We start from the raw sequence: 21,423 nt of genomic DNA on the forward strand, positions 1-21,423 counted from the left end.
TTATAGCGTTTGCGCGTATTATACAACACCTCACGATTTTATTGGTGTCCTTAGAGCAACAAAAAGGTTTACCGTATTTGTACTTATACGTTTTATATTCATTATCCTTTATTTAACCCGTGTGCAATACATTTGAAAGGGAATTTAATTAATTTAATATGCGCTGCGTTTTATTGGTAAAACAACAGAGATATTTTAACATAAAGAAAGTAATATATATTGTACAAACACAAAAACTAAACTTCCCATATCGATTCTGGCCACTAAAAAAAAAAAAAATATCTGAACTAAGTATCCAACGGTGAATAATATCATACTGTAAAGAGCTTAGAGAATTAGTTATGATAAATAATTTTAAGAACGGCTAGCTAGCAGGTGACAATTTCATTTAAAAATAACACTCATAACCATTAGAAACACATTAAAGTATAAAATATAATAAAAACGCGTTACAAGTTTAAAATTAAATAAAAATCGCGATGTACTATAATATATTTGTTATTTATTTGTTTCTTATCTCTTGACATTCATTCTTTGCACAGACATGAAATATAGCTGCATATCAGATCAAATAAACTACCCGGTACTCGTATTGTAAGTAGTCGTACGGTCATTTAAATTCAAAAATTGTAATACTTTTTTTTTCTTGCTGATAACGCGAAACGCCACTAAATGTACAACAAAATGACAGTTGATTATTACGGAAATCATTTACAAGATGAACTAAATAGACACATCCACGTGAATGATGATCAAGGGAATAAAAAATGATAAATTATGACTACCATTTTTTAATTTCCTTTACAAAAAAAAACCTAAATAATTATACACAACAATATTATTTAGCTTACTGCGGTTTAAGTTTTAACTCGGACAACTTAAATATGATAATTTAAATTTATATCCAGGTACATCCTAATATTCTAGTAATAAAATTATACTTAGAAATGAAAAAAGTTTCGATATTTTTTAAAAACATTATGAAACGCTTTATAGTTGGTTTTATAGACGTTAATAGCAAATTATAGTTATTAAACGTGTAATAGTTTTAAAGATGACTATATAATTTTAATCCATTGTAATTAATTTAAAACATGAACATCGTTGATTTTGTAAAATTTATAATGATTATAGCATTTACTTTTTTAGTCAACGAAAAACAGTAATCTATCTGCTAAGGAGTGGTATGTAGAGTCAGTGAACGATTTATTATATTATTTACAATAACCTAACCAACATTCCATGAAATTAAGACGTCGTTAGTCAGGTAGTTTAATAATTTTAAAACAAGATTGGAATTAATTTTAAAAAATGTATTATGGTTATTTTAAAATTATATAAAATTAGTATAGACAATATCGCAAGCCTAGTTCAAAACTGTATTGACTAAAAAAGTTATTTTAGTTCATCCTTTATTCGGATTCAACAAAGCTGCATGAACACACAAAAAAAGATTCATCAAAAACTTGAATAATCCCCAATAGATGAAGATTTAGGTACTTTTTGTTCCTACCACATAACAGGACATGGTAATACGATTTTCGGCATTTCCTGAAAAAACGTGTACCTATTAAATATATACATATATCTAAATTGTATCTATATAATAATGATGATCTAAACAATTTTGAGCGTTTCCCAAATTATTTGGATATTAATAGTTCATTTTTTAAGTACAATGTGATTTTATATTGCAATTTTTTTTTTTTTTCATTATATATTATTTATTCATATCCATATTGACTAATAATAACATTAAATGTGAATAAAAATAAAAGTGTATAATAAAATCAGTATTCTCTGTTGATTTTAAGCTTTGAATCATATTATGTTCAATATAAAATTTGTTTTTATGTATTATGTTAAGTACTAAAAATTGTCATCCAAATTTATTTTTCAAATCCGTCCTATGGCACTTATCAATTCCCAGGACAGCTGTGGTTTTTTTTTTACAGTGTATACACGAATATTCTCTTATTAATTATTGGCCGCAATGCATATAAGAAGATATTATCATCATAACGAAAAAATAAAATAAATCTTTTCCCGCCCTAAGACGGCTTTTGCCCGTCGCACTTATAAAGCTGTTCAAGCGCGAATAAAAAATGATTATACGCATTGATATGGAAGGATTATAAAATGTTTATGTGTCTATTGCTGCTTCGTACGCAATCATTTGCTTTCACTTAAATTTTATTGCTCTAATAAATTTGTACATCTGCAACGGTTTGAGCGCAACATAATATAAATTTCTTCCGAATAACGCATTAAGTACACGTATATTATTACTATAAGCCAACGCAACGTCTTATGCAAACACCATCACAGTCTCATTCGATGGCGAGCAGACACAATAATAATGATTTATCCCTCCCTTACCGATAATATTCAAAATCCGGTTATTAAATAAACAAGGATATTGTGATATACTGCGATAATTTAAAAACAATAATTTATTTAAAAAAAAAAAACATATACATAAGTTGAAGACGAAGAAGAGTGTATACTTTAACGGTAACGCAAGACGAATAATTATGATTACACTTACAATTAGTCTCACTTCTAACTATCGCTTAACCAATTATATGCACAACGACTATAAGACCAAGGAAAAACTACAATTTATCCGCAGGTGTTTTTTTGTAAATTTATGTCTTACAATATATTTCTAATAGTTATCGTACTAATATATTTAGTGTAATACTGTTTCGAGTGAGACTCATTTTTTGTTTTTATAAAGTGGAAATTCATTGTGTTGGTGTTGTCTGCATAGTATATATACTATATAGGCTCTAGAGCCTGCGGATCTGCCCCTGCACAAATACCTAATCCATCTCAAGACATTATAATGGTATATTTATATACCTTTTACGCGGTGGTTTTTTTAAATAAAATAATAACTAGCGAGCTCCGACCACAGTTATTGTGCAAAATATAAAAAAAAGTATATCATAATTGAAAGGAATTCTCATAATACTGTGTATGATATTTCTAAGGTTGAAAAACAATTTTTTTTTTTTTATATAATATTTATTCTGAGATTCTGAGCATAAGTCGATGCACGCGAATGCGGCATTTGCACGTCAGTGAAGTCTACGTAATAACTGAGTTTTTTATCCCTTTTTTTTTTTCTACATAAAGTATCAACTTATAAAGGGTATACCGCCGCCGCTGACTGATTGACCACACGACGCGGTACACAGACCGCAGCAACACAATATAATAATAATGTTAATAACAATAAGAGATATGGAAAAAATAAGCTTATTCAGAGTTCTCGGAAAGGGGAAGATGATTCTAAAAATATGAGAAAAAAAACGTTTTTAAACGAGGTATGTATAACTAAAGCGTTATTAGATAAAAACGACGGTATTGTGCACTTCACGCATTATTATTATTATGATTAAATTAACATTTTTGCGACTGTCGGTTCTGATGACCAATGCAATATACAACTGCAGAAAAAAAAAAAATAAATTTTTTACCTATTTGATTTATAAACTCCTCTCTCTAGTGTGCGACTTATCATAAAAATATAGTTCCCTTTTTTTACAACATATAAACTACTATACTGTGTATTATTACTACTATTATACGGGCTATCGTTATGGACAAGAAACCTGGATATTTTTGCAGTGAATAAAAAACACGTATAAAAATGTTACTAAGTAAACTTTAGCTATAAAATCCGAGCGATTGTTAAAAAAAAATAATGTTAATACTATAATATTAATTTTTTAGAACTCTTCGCTCGACAAACGACCCACGACAGTACCGTAAGAAAGCTGTAAAAGCGTTTAAGAAGTCTGCAGCCGTTTTAAGTGTAAATTATGAATAAAGTAAACCAGTAGAGACTTAGGTTAGGCGTTCATTAAAACTCTCTGCCGTGATTATATATATATAACCGTTTAGACATTTCAATAACTCAAAACCAAATGTTTAACTTTCGGTTCCTTGTTCTTTAATTATATATTAACTTCTCTAATTATTGGCTTTGTAACGAATGAAATGCGGAAAAAGGCCCTTTTAGAATCGATAGATCCCCAAATGTTGAAAACTGTACAGCTATACAAATCCACCGGCCCGGGACTAACCTTAAGCATGTACCTACAGTTTGGAAATATTATTATCATGTACGGACTGCTGTGTTTGTACACACTGCTGGACACGACTGACGTGCAAATTACACGGTCCGCGCTGGGGTTAAGGTTATACACACGGTTTATCTGTCCGCAAGATCAGTCCAGTTGTATATATATTGCTGTGGAATATTAATTTACCGAGCAAACACATCTGGCGTCAACACAACCGAATATTATTATTATAATATTAATTCCTGTCCGTTTTCGGCGCTAAAACGGCAAAGATAATTAATTTGAAAAGTTTAAAATACAAAATTGGCGAATTATTTTATTTTGAAAAAACATCAGCATAAAAAACAACATAATTAATAACACACCTTGAGAGTGTTGGGCTAACTCGCGATAAAAAATAAACATTACACATTTTAGTCGCATCGTCGTGTTAAAAATAACTTTAAAAAATTTTTAAATAAAACCACAAAAATCGAAAACGCATAAACTGCCAAATGCAGCCTTTGACAATAAAAATTCAACAATAAATGTCTACTATATAATGGACTTGAGTCACAATTTTACACACAAGGTAGGTATAAAAAAAGTGTTAGGTACTAGTAATATAATATATAATGTTTTAATGCCAATACTTTTTTACGAGAACTTACAAACAATTTGTTTTATACTTGTTCAGTATTTTATTAAGTTTTTTAACGTTATCAACATTGTCCAATACCATTAATGTTAAATGTATTATAGAAAACAATAAACGTTCGTTTGCGGTTTGTTCCATTACCCTACGTATTTCCGCTATAATATCCTAGTGGTAAAATTTCTGAAAATTTGTTTTACTTCTCAAGGCGATCGCTAATTTCATATATAGTTGATTACAACAAATTAGTAATTTTTTTTAATCGTTTGTCGTTTAAAGCAAATGATTTATATGTATTTTTTTTCTTTTTTAACGAACAGTGATGACTTTTTTAGCGTCTAACTAAAAATGTTTTTGTAAAAATAAATCACATCAATCAAGAAACGTTATCGTTTGAAAATCCAAACAAACAATTCTTCTTTTCTTTTTTTGCTAAAACAAAATTAATTCCATCCGTAAACGGTTAGTGTGCTCAGCAGTACACTAATAATCGGTACAATAGAAATTCGCTCAACAACTCGAAAGGAGCAAAAAAAAAAAAAACGATAAGTAATATTTTGATCTAAAAAAAAAAAACAAGTCAATAGTCATAAACCTTGGTATATTCGCTGTACAGCACAACCGCGTGTATACAGACAGACTACAACAGCTAAAAAAAAACACACTGGGAGACTGTAAATTCTTTGGGTTTTAATTACAACTGAATAAATGCATTGACGGCGGCGGGTTATGTCATACACGAGGGGAATAAAAAAAGTAGCCACTTCGCTTCCTTACCAGGAGGACCTTGTCGGGCAACGGACAATTTATTAGCCTATTATACGGGATAAGCAGTGTAAATTTATATAATAATTTTTTGTCCAATGTCTTCTGTATATATATATAACAATAATCGCCGCAATGCGCTGCCTGCGCTACTCAGTATTCGCGATACATTTTTATAATACTTTTTTTTATCTTTTTTGTTTGTTATTATAAGCCATGTACGAGAAACGAACCGGTACAGTGGGGAAGAACAAAAGAATCAGCGCGTCACTATGATAATACTACACTATATAATATACACTGAAGCTGCAGCGAGATGTTCGTAGAATATGTATTATTATATATATAGATAAACCTACAATATGAGCGCAAGAAAAAAAAATGTCTTCGATTCTTATATTTTTATATTATTATTATTATTTTTTTTTTTTTATACTTCCCCTGTTAGTGTGTGTGTACCGCTCGATCACAACGGTCGTCGTCGTGTCGCCGTCTCTTGTCGCTGGCAAAACGGGTCTGGACTGTACGACCGCATCATAAGAGAGTCTGACCAAGTCTCCGCGGATGGAATAAGCGAAAAAAAAATAAATAAAAAAATTGTGCGCTCACAATGACATTAGAAAAATAACTATAAAGACCAGGATGTTAATTAGCTGAACAACACAATAAAATCGTACCCCGCTGGTCGAAGCCGTTTGTATAATGTTTTTTTTTTTTACACAATACAAATGTATAACGGAGGCGGTAACCTCCGTTTGCAACGAATTCATTACATCCCAAGTCCTTCGGGATACTCGGCTAAAGTCCAAAATAAAGTTATTTACATAAAAAAAAAACACACCAAACGGTTTGCAAAACTACCAATAATAGCTCCCAGTCAGAGTATCGCCATTCGGTTAGCCGGTTAATTATTCTATTTTGCACCTGACTAAAGTTACGCCCCTGATCTGCTTCCATTCTTTGTCTAGTCAACGGGTTCATTTAAATCATTTCTCGCATAACGAACAAACAATGTGTAACTTTCACGTTACTTTTTTTTTTTACTGTCTTTGCGCTTCAGGACACTGCTATTCAATTGTCCCGTAACAATCATCATACTTACCCTGTCCGTTAATGATCTTTCGAACTCCTGCTTGATTTCTGCAAAGACTTAACAACATTGGTATGAGGAAAACATTTGGGGTTTGCAGTTATAACGTCAACGAGATGTATATACGGTTGGGTAATGGGGTGGTCGACCTCCTCGCGTGCGACTGGGAGGAAAGAATTGTTCATATTAAAAAATGTTTAATAAAGAAACGTCGTAAAACTGATATATTTTATTATTTACACGATGTAATAAACTTAAAAACAAAATTGATCTGTTTAGTTACATTAATGTTTTAACTGGGCGTTTTAACGATTTTTCAAAAAATACTAAACCTAATGGAGGGTTTTGATAACTATACTAAGAATATTGGGGTTTTTAATACAACGAGTATAATATTAACGTTGATTCTTATTATGCTCTTACATAGTAATTGTATAACATATAATTTTATGTACTCGAATATAGTGTTTTTTTTTTATTTATGAAATTGAAATATTCAAATTTAATTTAACATACTTTAGAAGACCATATTTCATTTTACAAAACGCGGACTTGAGAATTTCATGATACAGTTTTCGTGCCTGAAGTTTCTTTTTGCTATTATAATATAATATAATTAATATCTTGCGTAAACAGCCGTATTTTATGTGCTCAGTCTAAGAGTTAAACACAATTTTTGATTATGAATTAATCACGTTTTAATCTGTAACGTTTAGCGTAATGCGTATATTCATATTTAATTAAACTATTTTAAAGATATATCGGTATTTTACAATTGATACCTTTATAGTTCCTTAGAAGTTAAGTAATATAATTATTATTAGTTTAAGAACTATAAATACAGCAATCACTTTACATATGAAACTATTGAAAATAATAAATTATGAGTAAATGCGCTTTGTTTGCCTATTGATTGACAGTTCATTTATTTGTGTTCTAAATCAATAGGATTACTGCTTGGACATCAACAGTTTTGTTAGGAAACATATACTCTATTTTTAAGAAGAAAAAAGTAATCGCATATGCGGTTAAATATTGATTTGCATTTTCACTGACATTTGATCAAACGCTCGATGGTCAAAATTATAAAAATTAAAACCCATAAAAGTATACTTACATATAATACATGGATTCTGGGTAACGCTGTAAAAGGACTAGCAGGTAGGTAATATGTAATAATTATCGCCCACGTCCGTGTCCGAATTCAATAAAATTACCAACTGTATTAAATTATTATTCCGGTCTGAATTTTTTTTTTTTGTTGCAAAATTTCAACTTGATCCCGAGTTTATTTGATTACGATAGCAAGACAAAAAAAATTTTAATTCTCAAGTCAACAATAATAATACTATATAAACGCCGACCAGGAACGTCGAGCCAGACGAAATAATATGAAAATTGAGTTAAATAAAAATAAAAATAAAAAACTCAAAGTAGCATAACATAACACAGGGTACACTATATATAATAATATTACACACTCGGTTTAATGAAAAAACATAACCGACGCAGCGGTGTACGGGCAATAAAAAGAACGACGATCGTAAAAGTATATATAACGGTAATAAAAAACGATGATGATAAAAATATATAGCAAATTAATCACGACTTTATATGGCAACCGCGGTATATACACACACATCTAGAGCTCTATTATTATTATTACTATTGTGCACGTATAATACGGATACACACGGGCGGGCCTGGAATATAGCATTCAATTTCTTGGCCGTGTTAAAATTTGCCAACTCTCGACCGCAAGTTTTTAAGATTCTGTCTGCTAGAAAAGCCATTGTTGCTTGCACAGACTCTACTTACTTTATGACTTGGGTGTACTGTACACTCCTGTGTACTTGTACTGTCTGGCTTGTTCAATTACAGACGGGTTTCTATGCAAGATTAGACTGTGAATACCGTGGTGGATCTAAATATATTCGCCTCTAAGCAAACAACATTTCACCACGATGCGATGTCGCCACATAAATTAATTTTCATACATTCGTATAATAAAAATAAAGTCTAGAAGCGCAAAATATGTGAAGGGATGAAAACGGGTAAAAATGACTTTTATAAAATTGTATTAGAGAGCAAAATTAAAGTTCTTCTCAATGTGGTTTTTATAGATGATTGTATTCAAATGACTTGTACACAATACTTTTGTTTCGAATAAACGTTTAATAATAACAAACAAAATATATATATAGAATTTATTTTTAAATAAAAAATACGCCATGCGGTACAAAAGAAAATTGTTAGCATAATTCTCGAATAGCATTTATTTTCTAAGAACAGAAGTGGTTTATACTCGTTAAAAACCGGATCATATTAGTTTTCACAGAAATCACAGTAAAAACGATTTACACTAATTAAGTAATTCATTATTTTTAATTATTTATAATATGTTACGCAAATAAACGGGTATACAATTTTATAACCGCATAGTGGTTTTAAAATTATTTAAATTTATGTAATTTAAGAAAAACAAGCAAGTAGGTATATAAATATATTTCAAATAAAAATTATACTTCGTGGTAATTTGTCTAATTAAACAGGTTACATAAATTATCTGCTACGTCATATAGAATATTATAGTGGATTAAGCGTTCCACCACAATAAATTACTATAGAAACACCTAAATAATATTTTATATAATTAAACAAATATACTCAGTTTCTCATTGGGTTAATTAACAATTAAAACAATTTTTTAATAGTATTTTTATATAATGTGATTTCCCACAAATTTTTATGTTTCTACCTCCCTCCCAAACTAATCATTATTATACCAACTTTGGAAACTTAAGTGGTATCGCATACATTTCATTAACTATTATTGAAAATAATATATTAAACATTTTGACTAGCCGATAACCAGTTATGGATAACTATTTTTGAACTTATTGAAGTTTAGGCAGGAAGAAAGGTAGTGTATAGTATTATTTTTTTCTGCACGCACTTCCCCTCTTGTCATAACTTTTAAACTATTATAACTTTAAAAATAGTTGTTCAAAACTGGTTATCATTAACTTATCGACCAGTCAAATTTTTAGTAGAATATTCTTAATTAAAAAAGTTAATAAAATATATACGTCACCTTTTAGGTTTAAAAAGTTGACATAACAATGATTAGTTTAGGAGGGGGGTAAAAACGAAAAATAATGTGAAATATTAAGATCAAATTGTATAAAAACACTATAAAAAAAACCATTTAATTTCTTATCAATTCCTATGAGATATTGAGTGGTTCACGATAAAATTATCACCCTGAATCTATGATCAGAAAATATATATTCATTCGGACTAAGTAGTTTTAACTTCTACTCCAAACAGAGTTGCGATAATTTTGCACTCGACATAATTTATACTCGACGAGACCATTTATCTGATAAGATTTGAAAAACGGCAAGGTAAAGAGGTATAGGTACTGTATATAGTTTATAGGTCTCAAGTTTATATTTAAGGGTAAATTTTATTTGTATTTTATGCGTAGCGCAACTATAATAATATATACCTGAGACTGGTATAACGGTGTGCGATAAACGTCTTGGCTAGACAGTCGCACGTGTCCGCCTTTCATCGCGCTTGCTGTATGTACTCGTCGCCCTTTTAAGTCTCAGGGGAACTATTAAAATAAAAGAAGCTGCGTCGACGGGAAGATCCCGAGTTCAAAAAATAAAAAAAACAATCAAACCCTATCTAATAAATCTCCACCTTCCCCTCCGCCGTAGCCGAGAAGCGGCTGTGTTCGTCGTTTAGGGGTTGATGTTCTAGACAAAACCGATTGAGCACGTCAGAAGCAGTTTAAATGTAACTCCAACAGCAAAAAAAAAGCCCAAAAAATCATAGGTAATAAACAATAAAATGAAATGGAAAATGCCCGTTCTGAGTTGAGGGCTCACTTCAAACAATTGTGGCGAGACAGAAACGAAAAAGAGTTTAGTGCATAATGGTCAATGGTCACATATGAACGTATAATTTGTTTCCAAATCAAGTGGCCTCAATACCAAAGGTGTGTAATTATACTGTAGTTTTACATAATTATTATCATGTTGTTCAAGTGGACTACTCAAGCTACTCTTTGAAAACAACAGCGAGTATTTTTAATTTTCGGGCTCGCCCATTCGCGGTGATTAATTAATATGTGAGAAATGGAGAAAAATAACTGGAAACGAATAAACGAGACTGGCGTGGAAACGTTTTGAAGTCTTGGCGCAGTTGTGGTCTTCGGGTGAAAAAAAACACTTTATACTGGTTTGCATTCGACGATGCGCGATGACAACGTTATTTATTTTTTCATTACTATTATTATTATATGTATTAACGCCTTTAAGTATTGCCAAAACTAAATTTAAAAAAAAACTACATCAGTCATCAACGCCCAGTCGTGTGAATTACATAGTATACTCTTTAACGGTGAAATATAAATTAACGCCTTTTTCGGGAACTCTACTCAGATTCTAGGTATAATTTATACAGTAGAAATCATCATTTATACCTGTGCATAGTGAAAAATCAGTTATTATAAATAAAACTTCCGGTTCCAGCATAAACCCTCCATTATATTCAGCGTTTAGAATAATAATAATAATGTTATGCACAACAAAAAATACAGTGGGAGTTCACCGAGTCGACAAGTTCTCAAACAAAATATTTATAAGTCAGCTATCAAACTGGCAGACGGACAATGTACTTAAAAGCATTGAAAGCCAAAAGTTGTCTGGTTAACATTCCACAGTAATTAATTTGAAATTTAGTTTTTGAATTAACACTTAAAAACTGTCTAACTCATTTGTCGGTTAGTAAATGTAATATCCAGATTATCCGGATTTTATGAATTGCGTTTTTTTTATTGGATTTAGTTTAACGAACTCGAACCAGACCGGCGGCGCCAACTATAATATGTTGCATTGAAATTTGCTTTCAAATTAATTTTATACACCTAGATCAAAGTATACCGACAAATGTAAATAATAAAAAGTGCACGCGCAAATGTGTGCAAATGTAGAACATACACACAAAATAATTTAAATATCGTTGAAAACTATAAAATTATTTACAACTAACATAATTTAATTAGACCCTGTTGCAGCGAAAATTGTTAGACAAATTAGTGAGAAATTACTCAAAACTGAGTTGTGAAAAATATTAATGACTAATTAAAATTTTAAATTCAGGCATGGGACATGGGTTTGATGCTTTGAAACCGCTAAGTTTTAATAATTTATTAACATAAAGATAAGAAGTTAAAAATAATCGTTAATATTATCAATTCCCACACGTTATATTCACCCTTCTAAGAACAATTTTTTTTAAGTCTATACTAAAAAAAATATATCTATTTTGTCTTATGTAGAAAGACATAGACCGAAAATATTTATAAATTTTATAAACTTTTTTTTTTTTTTTTTATTAAAATAAAGACAATATTTACAATCTGTATACAATAAAACAATAGGTAAAAGAGCTGAAATAGAAACTAGACAAGACGACGTGAAAGAAGGGAGCGTCCATTAACACTACTTCCAAATAGGAATTTACATTTTCAGTTTAAGGGATTAGTACTTTTCTATATTTTTTTTAAATTGTATGTTAAGAGTTGAGTAAATCGCGTGGCCAGTTCCGTTAAGTTATAAAGACTTAAGCGTGTAAACGGAAGTCAACAGAGAAATGCAAAGTGAGGAATTGGTTGGTCCACCCCGTTTGTATGGGTGAAAAGGAGAAGACAATTTACTGTTGAATAATTTTTTTTTTTTTTCAAGAGCGGACAGTGACCAAAATATAATAAATAGTAGTCGGACGTTTATTAATTTGTTTTCGTTAGATTCCAGTTCCTGTTACAATGATTGCTAATGAATAATAATAATGCAATAGCCACCCACGTGGGCGTCCAAACGAAACGACTTAAACAAAACGAGGGTGAGGGGGTGGGGGACGATTTTTGATGTTGAAAATAAACGTCACCCATTACAACAGTGTCACAATAGTGTCACATTAAAATCGAATGAGAGGCGGTCATATTTATGTGTACAATTTTTCAAAATCCACACGTACAACCGGTTCGAAAAAAAAAACTCGACCCATAACGACGGCCTCGGTGCGCGATAGCAAAATTTCACCCAATTAAAATGATTTATCTCGAACGTATCCTAATTTAATTATGTGTATAATATTATAATATTATGTACATGTACGTAAGAACTCCCATTCGATAACATTACTCGCTTTGTACACGGATCTTTACATTATAATATATAATAATACAGTATTTTAACATTACCTGGCAAAGCGGCCGTGTCAAGCGTTTAATCAAATTACTCGGTTGCTCGTAATTACTTATACGCCGTTGTCAAGTATAATGTGTCGGGTAATATTTTCTCGGCGGCGAGTAACATTAAAATGTTGTGTTTGTCACCAGCGCGATGTAAGAAAATAACAAAACCGTACATTGAACTCGGAAGTCTGAACGATACTTTGCCGGTTCAACCTGAGGACCGTGAGCTTATATAAAAATGGGTTTTGCATGTTTTTCTCGGTAATATTCATCCGACTTATGAACACACCACAGTTGAGTTATGTGGATAATTTTCAGATACCTAATATCCACGTCTTCAGTTTTATATTTATGTTTCACACTCATTGCAGAGACCACGTCTGGGCGTTTCTCAATTTCAATTAGTTTTTTTTTTTTTCAACATCCTTTTTCCGAAGTTAGCTTCTTTGTTTAGTATTTTTGTCTTGTCCAACTGAATGGGATGTCCACTGTTACTATGCTTAAAACTCACTTCCATATATCATTGCTGGTCTCATTACTGTACCATAAAAATGTATACTACATAACTTAACAATATACGAAGTTTATACTGCACTATACTGTTGTGACTTATTTCAAACGACTACTCGTTATGAAATACCGTCAATAGTACAACGCTTTTTTTTTTTTTTGATTGGTGTTATTGTTAGTGTTTTTTACTCCGTGATAATTTATATATCCGATAGCTCTATGCTCAGATCGCATAAAAAAAGGGAAGCCGTACCCTTCGGCAATGGCGTAAAGCTAATGCGATTCCTCGGGGAATTCGATATACATATATATATTATCGGTTTCTTTTCTGCAAATAATTGTGGTTTTCCTATGTATACAAGGCGGGTGGTAGTGCCGATGCCATACCGAATACATGAGTGTAAGCCTGTCTGAGATGACTGCAGTACGGTGGATCCCCAATAGTCAAATAAATATTGCGCTTAACGACCACGGTTTGACAACCGAGAGTGGCGTGTATCCGCGGTTTTCGCGGCGATAGCGACTCTCCTGGGACCCAATGCATTACCCCGGGCAGCAGTATACAGAGAAAGAAACCCGTAGGCGGGCCACTTAACATAGAATTATCTTCTACCGCGTGTCATCGACGCGTTATCGACAACGGTAATAACATCAAAAAAAAAATACACCATGTATACAGTCTACCGAACCCCTCCCACCCTTTTTGACGAATTTCCACCCTGTTCAAATTCAATGTGCAGCGGTTCTCTCGCATCCATTATTGTCTTTCGTCGACTGGCAATATTATTATTTGTATATATTTTTTCTTGTTATCATTATGTGCAAACAAAAACCGCTGCCGACGTTAAAATACACTTTTATCAATTAGACTTTCGTTGAACGGATATTATTTGATACTGGTACGTATATTTTTTTTTGAACTGCCTCTTGAAATTGGCTGAAATTTTATATTATAAATATATATATCACAAACATAAGTTAAACAAAAATTAAACACATATAAAAATAACAAAATAACATACAACACTAATATTATCCATTAAAAATCAATAAAATATTTCATGCTGAACTCGCGGTAAAAAATTAATTATAAAATTTATCAAAATTCCGTTAATTTTAGAGTAGTTCCAATCAATTCAAACCATTCAAAAATTAACTATGTTTTATTTCATAAAAAATTATTCATTCGTACTTAGTTTCTGTTGACAACTTTTATAAAATTTAAACTACTAAGTTCATAGTATCTACTTGAAAGTATCTACCCGAAGACGAGAGACAGTCATACAAAATTGACTTTCAATATCCAGGTTTTCAAAAAAAAAAAACCGTTAGATCCTACTATTTTTAAGTCTTGAAACAGTGAAATAAACAACAGTTTAAAAGTATAATATAAATAAGAAAATCATTATTTCAACGCAGTTTTATAAGTTATCGAAAGTTTGTCGCGCAGAAACTTTTCTTGGCTTGACGTAAAACAAATTATAAAGGATAGGAATATTTTCAAGGTGTACTCCGAGCGATCCCCGACTTGGCCCTATTTATTTACCGTTTTCATTAATTCAATTCCAAATACCGATAGACGCTTTTTTATGTCCCTTATAATATGCTCCTATACATAATATTATGACCGCGCAATTACACACCTGCACGTGCGCGCACGCGATTGACCGACGTTTTTAAAATAAAAAGTGACTATCTAGGCCTCAAAATCCGGCAACACCATAAACCCTATTACACACGGACTCGTCAATGCTACAACGAAATACATGTATAACATAATATGCACTAATACAAGATATATATTCTACACGGTACACTAATATATATATATATATGTATGTGTACAACAGGTCCCGGTTGTTTCTAAATAGTATTTTTCTGTGTGTGTGTGTGTGTGGAAGTGAAAGAATAAATCGATTTTACCTAGCACGTTCGTATAAAGCTATACCTATCTAGAAAATTGGTTTTCTCGTTGTTGTTGTACCTACCGTATTTGTGTGTCGGCCGGTAATAATAATGATCCACGCACATTATATAGGGGTCAAATTACCCGCAACTGGGTTTAGAGGTTGAAAACAAAACTAATAACACGAACAAAAACAAAAACCGAGATCGCAAGTACAACAATATCGTCTCCGGTGCAAATGCATGAGTACTACTTGTAAAGTACAAGTACCTAATCCAGTCGATGCGCACATCTCAGTCAAATATTGACACATTTGATAATTGTTCGGATATTGTAACCGTCGTGATCGACATTTTGTAGAGGACGAATATCTAATAATAACTACAGCGCAGACTTGATAACTTCAGTGCCTACCTTAAGTATATCCAGGCATTCCAAGGAACGGGTACTGCTGGGAGACTCGATCGTTACTATTATAAGTATTAACGCAATTATATCTACTGAAAACTGGTATTGGCTTATTAAAATAAAATATGTAATTAGCCGGTAAACATAAATACACGGTAGGTTATCAGTGTGACTTGTCAAGGCGATTTTCAGCCAAAACTGTATAAATAACACATGTCCCCCGTGTTTATAATATTATATAACCTGTACGGACTACTAGCCAAACTGGTAAAAGACATTAGGAATGTAAAAGTATGGAAGAACCAAACTACCTGATTTTTTTTTTTATTGATTAAAATATTTTTTTTACAATCTATACACTGTGCATAATCAGTAAATTTAATGCCACCCGACAAGTTAAGCTAGTTGTTTGGAATATTTTCAGGTAAGAGGTCTCTTGACCAGTTACGTTTTAATCTACGAATAGGGTTTTCAGGAAGTGTGATTGTACAGAGAGGTTATATGTATATTAAAGGGTTGGAGTGGTTAACTATCGGATTATGGCCTAAATATTGCCAAATCAAGCTGATAGATGATAAACACAACGAATAACAAATGAATCTAGTTGAAGACTTGATTTTTTCACAATGCAACATAATAAAATAATCATAAAACAAAGTACCTACTCTGTACTTTGCTCGTATCTGGTAAACACCTTTTGATATATTAACAAAAATATTCTTTAGCCGTTTACAAAAAATAAAAATGTTTTTGTGTTGCATTTAACTCATAAGAATGTCTTACAATTTTATAACCGAATTTTAAATCAACTTGAATACTTGAAAAGTAGATGGTAGATCTACTTAACAATAAACTATCTAAGTGAGATTTGCACGATCAAGATAAACTTTGTACATAAAATGTGTACCCAAATTTGGAATACGTTGAACTGGCCAAAAACAATACACAATATTTCCATGCAAACGGACAACAGATGCTTATCATATTCCCCCAAAAAAAAATACATGTATACTTTAGTGTGTTTTTCATTCGAATATTATATTGTTCTATACGGTCGTGTAATAAATCAAAAAATGCAGAGATATCGTTTGGTATAATCGTTCGATTATAACAAACAAATGTAATATTTTTGATATTCATAAAATACATAAGAAAGAAAAGTCTTTGTGTTGTATTTACACTTTGTACATCGAGCAGTACTCGACCAACGTTTTATTGTTATTATTTTTTTTTTTTAATTAAAAATGAAAATTAATAAAAACTATGTAAATAAATTTATTGGCGGTAGTATATAATATAGTCACAGAGTCCAATAGACCAATACCGGTTGTGTGTCGGTTCAGAGCGTTTTTCTGGGTAATAAAGTTGATTGAGAGGTCTTCTCTGAAAATTGAGCAAATGTACTCTAGGACTTATCGTTTCGCCTGGACAATACACGAGAAGAAATAAAAATGTACAAGCGTCGCCGAGGTCGTAAGCTATTTACACTTTTGCGAAGAAAAGACCAATAAACGCTAAAAGCATCGCGCCGTGCACCGATCGAGTTACAACAACTGTAATAAATGTTTTTGAAAATGACAATTCTCCGTCGGGAAGCGATTGGCCGCGCATGGAAAAATAAAACAAATCAAATGTAATTTTTAATATCGAAAAGTACCATTATATTATATTAGTATTATTTTTTTTATTTTCTCAGAAAAAAACATTGTGTTCTGTGATGTATGGTACAGCTGTTTGACGTGTCGCCGAATTTAATCTCTGAAAACCCTCGTCAATCGGCGGCACATTCGACTTGAACAACGATCATGCCGTTGACAATATATTTATAGAAAATAGGGTTCTAAAACCGTGGGCGTTTTTAATTAAACTGTCACGACAACGAGTAGAGGCCGCACACAGGCGACAAGGGTCAAAGGCAATCGAGCTGACCGCGGTTATCGATGAAAATGCTATGGTATGATACTATAGGGAATACAATTTCAAACGTATACTAATAAGTTTGATTAGTTATTGTACACCATATATGTGTGTATGATGTGCTATACAAGAGTAAAAAAAAAAGAAGTTGCTGAACATATCTAAACGGAATTTTTACATATCAAGTCATCGAAGGGCCAATCACAGCTTGATATATTAGCTAAAACAACACGAGTCTTTTTTTTTTCTCCGACAGTTTGATAGGATTCATATAGAAGATCATACTAACTCCTCGATGCCAATGTAAAGTATAACATTTTTCAGATTTTCAGGAGCATTATTCTGAATGAAATAAAATATTTTCCAAAATCGATTATAGCTTAGCTTAAGAGAATATAATCGCAGTGAGTGTAACTACTAACTATGTACACACCAGCTATTTTGGTCCAATACAAAGATTACAGACACACACACACTATAAGAATCGACACAAATCCGGTGGGATTTTGTTCGTTTCCTTAAGTATAACGACTTTTCCAACGGTTCTGGTCGAAAATTGCCCCTCCGGCTTATTGCGCCGGACGTGGGTTTATCCTTACACGTATACGGGAAATCCGGATTAGGGTCGTCGTCGTCGGCTAATTAGTATCGACTGACTAGAAACTTGCGATTGCTTTGGCCGTCATCATCTCCCATCGTCTTTCCGAACCATCAAAACTTTTATGATTTTTATTTTATTTTTTATTATTCTACAACGTTTGGACGCGTACAAAGTTGTATGTTATGCATGCGTTACGACTCACGGATGAGAGGGTCGAGGGAGAATAAGCGATCGTTCAATGATTTACCGATGGAAAAGTAAAATATTTAATATTATGAACTTAAGGGGGTCGGTGGGGTCACCAAGATGACCGTTATTAGAAACCAAACTACCTAGGATCGATTGATTTTGGAAAATTCATTAAAGAATTCTCAACAATATTGGTGGTTGTGCTCTAAGTGTCTCGGTGGTTTGAAACGACATTTTTTCTAACACCTAGTCGCAACTGGCATCACCGTACACTGATCGCAGTACTGACATGGGCTTTTCCGTTCAATAGGATGACAAACGCAAAAGCCACGACGGTAAAAGACTTACTCAGCGAAATTCCCCCAAATTGCCGTTTCGCTGACGTAATCTCTCACTGCGAGTCTAGGATTTATCCCCACAGCCGCCGACGTGCTCTCGAGGGCTCTTGACGTGTTTGCATTTGGAAAACCAATTGGTTTTCTAAGATGTTTGCCGAGAAAAATCTAATCGGACAGTGAGGACCGGCACGGATATTGTTAGGGGAGAAACTGTTGCGGACGTTTAGCAGAAATCCAATGCGACACGCAAATACACTTTTCGTACCGTTTCAAACTCAACAGGACTTCACAGCTTCTCCGCGTACAATGAGCGTTGGCAACGATTCGGTTAAAACACATAACACGTAGCCATACATCGACATACTCATTCGTATCGCTTGTATTCACTATTCCAAAGAAAAATCTATGCTCGTTATTCGTTGCCAGCTCTTAAAACGCATTTCTTTACTTAGTTATTAAACAAAACTGTCTTGGATCTGTCTCTGTTTGAGGGAATGAGCGGTTCGGGTGATTGTTTAATACATTTATTGGGAACTCGGTCGTTGGACAATATTATCCATAACTTGTGGCGAAGCAATATGCCATATACAACAAGTGTTGGATACTTTAGACGTTCGGGAAAATTGCAGTCATTGAAAACCGAAACATTGTATTCCGAACAATGCCCGCGAATTCGTATTACTCATTGACAGTCGCAAACAATATAAGGTCGACACCTGTGTATTGCGGCCACAGGATTATGAGTCTCAGTCGACACCGGCCGGAGTCCTTTCACTGTTGCTCAAATGATAATAATAATAATAATTGTACGTTACGCGCTTTTATGGGTTTATGTTGTGTTGCACTTTTTGTATGCAACTATATATAATATTATGTCATCAACTCGCAAGGAATACATCCGGAAACGGTAATTGTTATAACGGCAATATTGTTCAAAGTCGTTATAAAGAGCTGCCTCGTATACAACACTCGAGCGGAGACCTTTGTATCAACGCTCTGAGGTATTGTTAGACATTTCCACATTCTGTTTGCACGACCCGGGCCGGAGGGGTTTCTGTAACATATTATTATACATGTTTTCGACAAACACGGTAGTTATACGTGAATAGTTTACCCGCGCGACAATTCGGCTTAACGAAGTGATGGGATAACTGTCTCGCTTGGAGTACACACGGTGTTCGCCATACTCTGGTATAAAATAATATATTCATAATTTATTCGGCTGCGCGGTTCAATGGAAATCCGCCGTTTTATCGTTTAACGCACAGCATTCAATACAAAATAATGATCATTGACCATAAGGAAATCAGCAATTACCCTCTCCTTCAATTTGACACGAAGGCAAAACATTTTTTATGAGCCCGCATATAACACATCCAAAATTATTATGAAATATAGTTTTCCCATCACGCTAAATGATAGGAAGCGTACTTTTACATCGCCCGACAACACTTTATTCTACTCGCCACATCTTATCTTTACACGGCTGATTGCAAACAATAACTTTATTATCCCTCGAGACACAATTTGCGAAGACAGATTGGACGTTTTCGAAAACTTGCCGTAATGAAATTTAAACCGGCCGACGACTTTTGACGGCGATTAAAATTCAATTTTCGACCTACTCTCGACAGCGCCGACCCTCGAGTGTAATCGATCAACCGAGCACAACCGTTTGGTCGGACGTCTCTGTGATTTCAGCATAGTATTATTATACAGTTGGGTGTGTATGTACGGACAACTGACAAACACAAGAACGGTGAAAAAACCGTGGACTAAGGTCCACGCCGACCGGCCGCGACTGCAGCAGCTGTTGCCCGATTGAATAATTTCCAGGTCCCCGCCGAAACTGTCACACATACAACAGCGGAGGAGAAATGATTATGTCCTGAAAAGCACCGTGTACGTTCCCGGTCCCTCTTGCGGATCTTGCGCCCGTCCCGACAACGGCAGGCAGATTAGACTTGCCTGTCATCGGCACGTGATGCTACGAGGAGTCATTGTATGTCCCTCTTGGTCCCTTTTAAAATGTATACTACCGTCTGCACCAACCCCGAAAATTGGGCTCGTTGGCGCGTATAACTCGGTTATCCGAATGTGTGTGTATACTTGAGCTTTTTGTACAGCGCTGCTTAAAAGGTTTTGTTCGGTGGGTTACGCGGGACTGGCATAGGTATTTGTATGAACCGAGGGTCGGGCGATAAAGAGATACCTCCTTTACGGTTAAGGGTTAAGAGGTCACCGGCCACCGCAAGAGTGATTAAGGTTCAAAACTAATGTGGGCCACACTCGTATGTATATTGTTATTAACGTGTCATAAACAGTGTTTAACATTATGAGATTAACAAACGTGTACGAGTATTGCGACGTTATTTGCTTGTGTACACTGTTGTATAAGCATTTGTTGAAGGCGCTTTGGGTAGAGAAAATCTAAAAGCGATACAATTATAGTTGATTACTGCAAGGAGTCTAATACAAAATGTCAATTAAAGTTTTTGGATATGAAAAATAAAACTAAACTGAATGCAACAAAACACAAGAAACATGGATAATGAAAAATGTTAGAAAAAATCTAGGTTTTCAAAAAACGTTTAAATCAAATCAATAATGCTTTTAAAATAAATTGTTTTAGTTTAAAAAAATCCCGTTGCTCTGCTATTAACACTGATATCCAACGATATGCTTGCAATCCTTTGATTA

General features: G+C 33.2%; 1 protein-coding gene across 2 annotated transcripts in view; it reads left to right on the forward strand.

Annotated features, from left to right (window-relative positions):
• The first annotated feature begins 4,523 nt into the window (after nucleotides 1-4,523).
• Nucleotides 4,524-21,423, forward strand: part of LOC126834734 (serine/threonine-protein kinase mTOR) — a 192,341-nt gene continuing 175,441 nt past the window's right edge. Inside the window, exon 1 of one of the 2 annotated variants that reach the window (XM_050566872.1) lies at nucleotides 4,524-4,534. The gene's annotated coding sequence lies outside the window, so the exon portion shown is untranslated. Of the gene's footprint in view, nucleotides 4,535-11,822; nucleotides 11,837-21,423 lie in introns of those variants that run through there. The other variant, XM_050566871.1, reaches the window with a different exon arrangement.

The sequence above is a fragment of the Adelges cooleyi genome, unplaced genomic scaffold (assembly GCF_023614345.1).
Source record: "Adelges cooleyi isolate 19-005CV unplaced genomic scaffold, UGA_ACOO_1.1 ACOO_flye_CR_arks_rails_tigmint_CR_PRNA_21, whole genome shotgun sequence".
NCBI classification, from domain to species: Eukaryota; Metazoa; Arthropoda; class Insecta; order Hemiptera; family Adelgidae; genus Adelges; species Adelges cooleyi.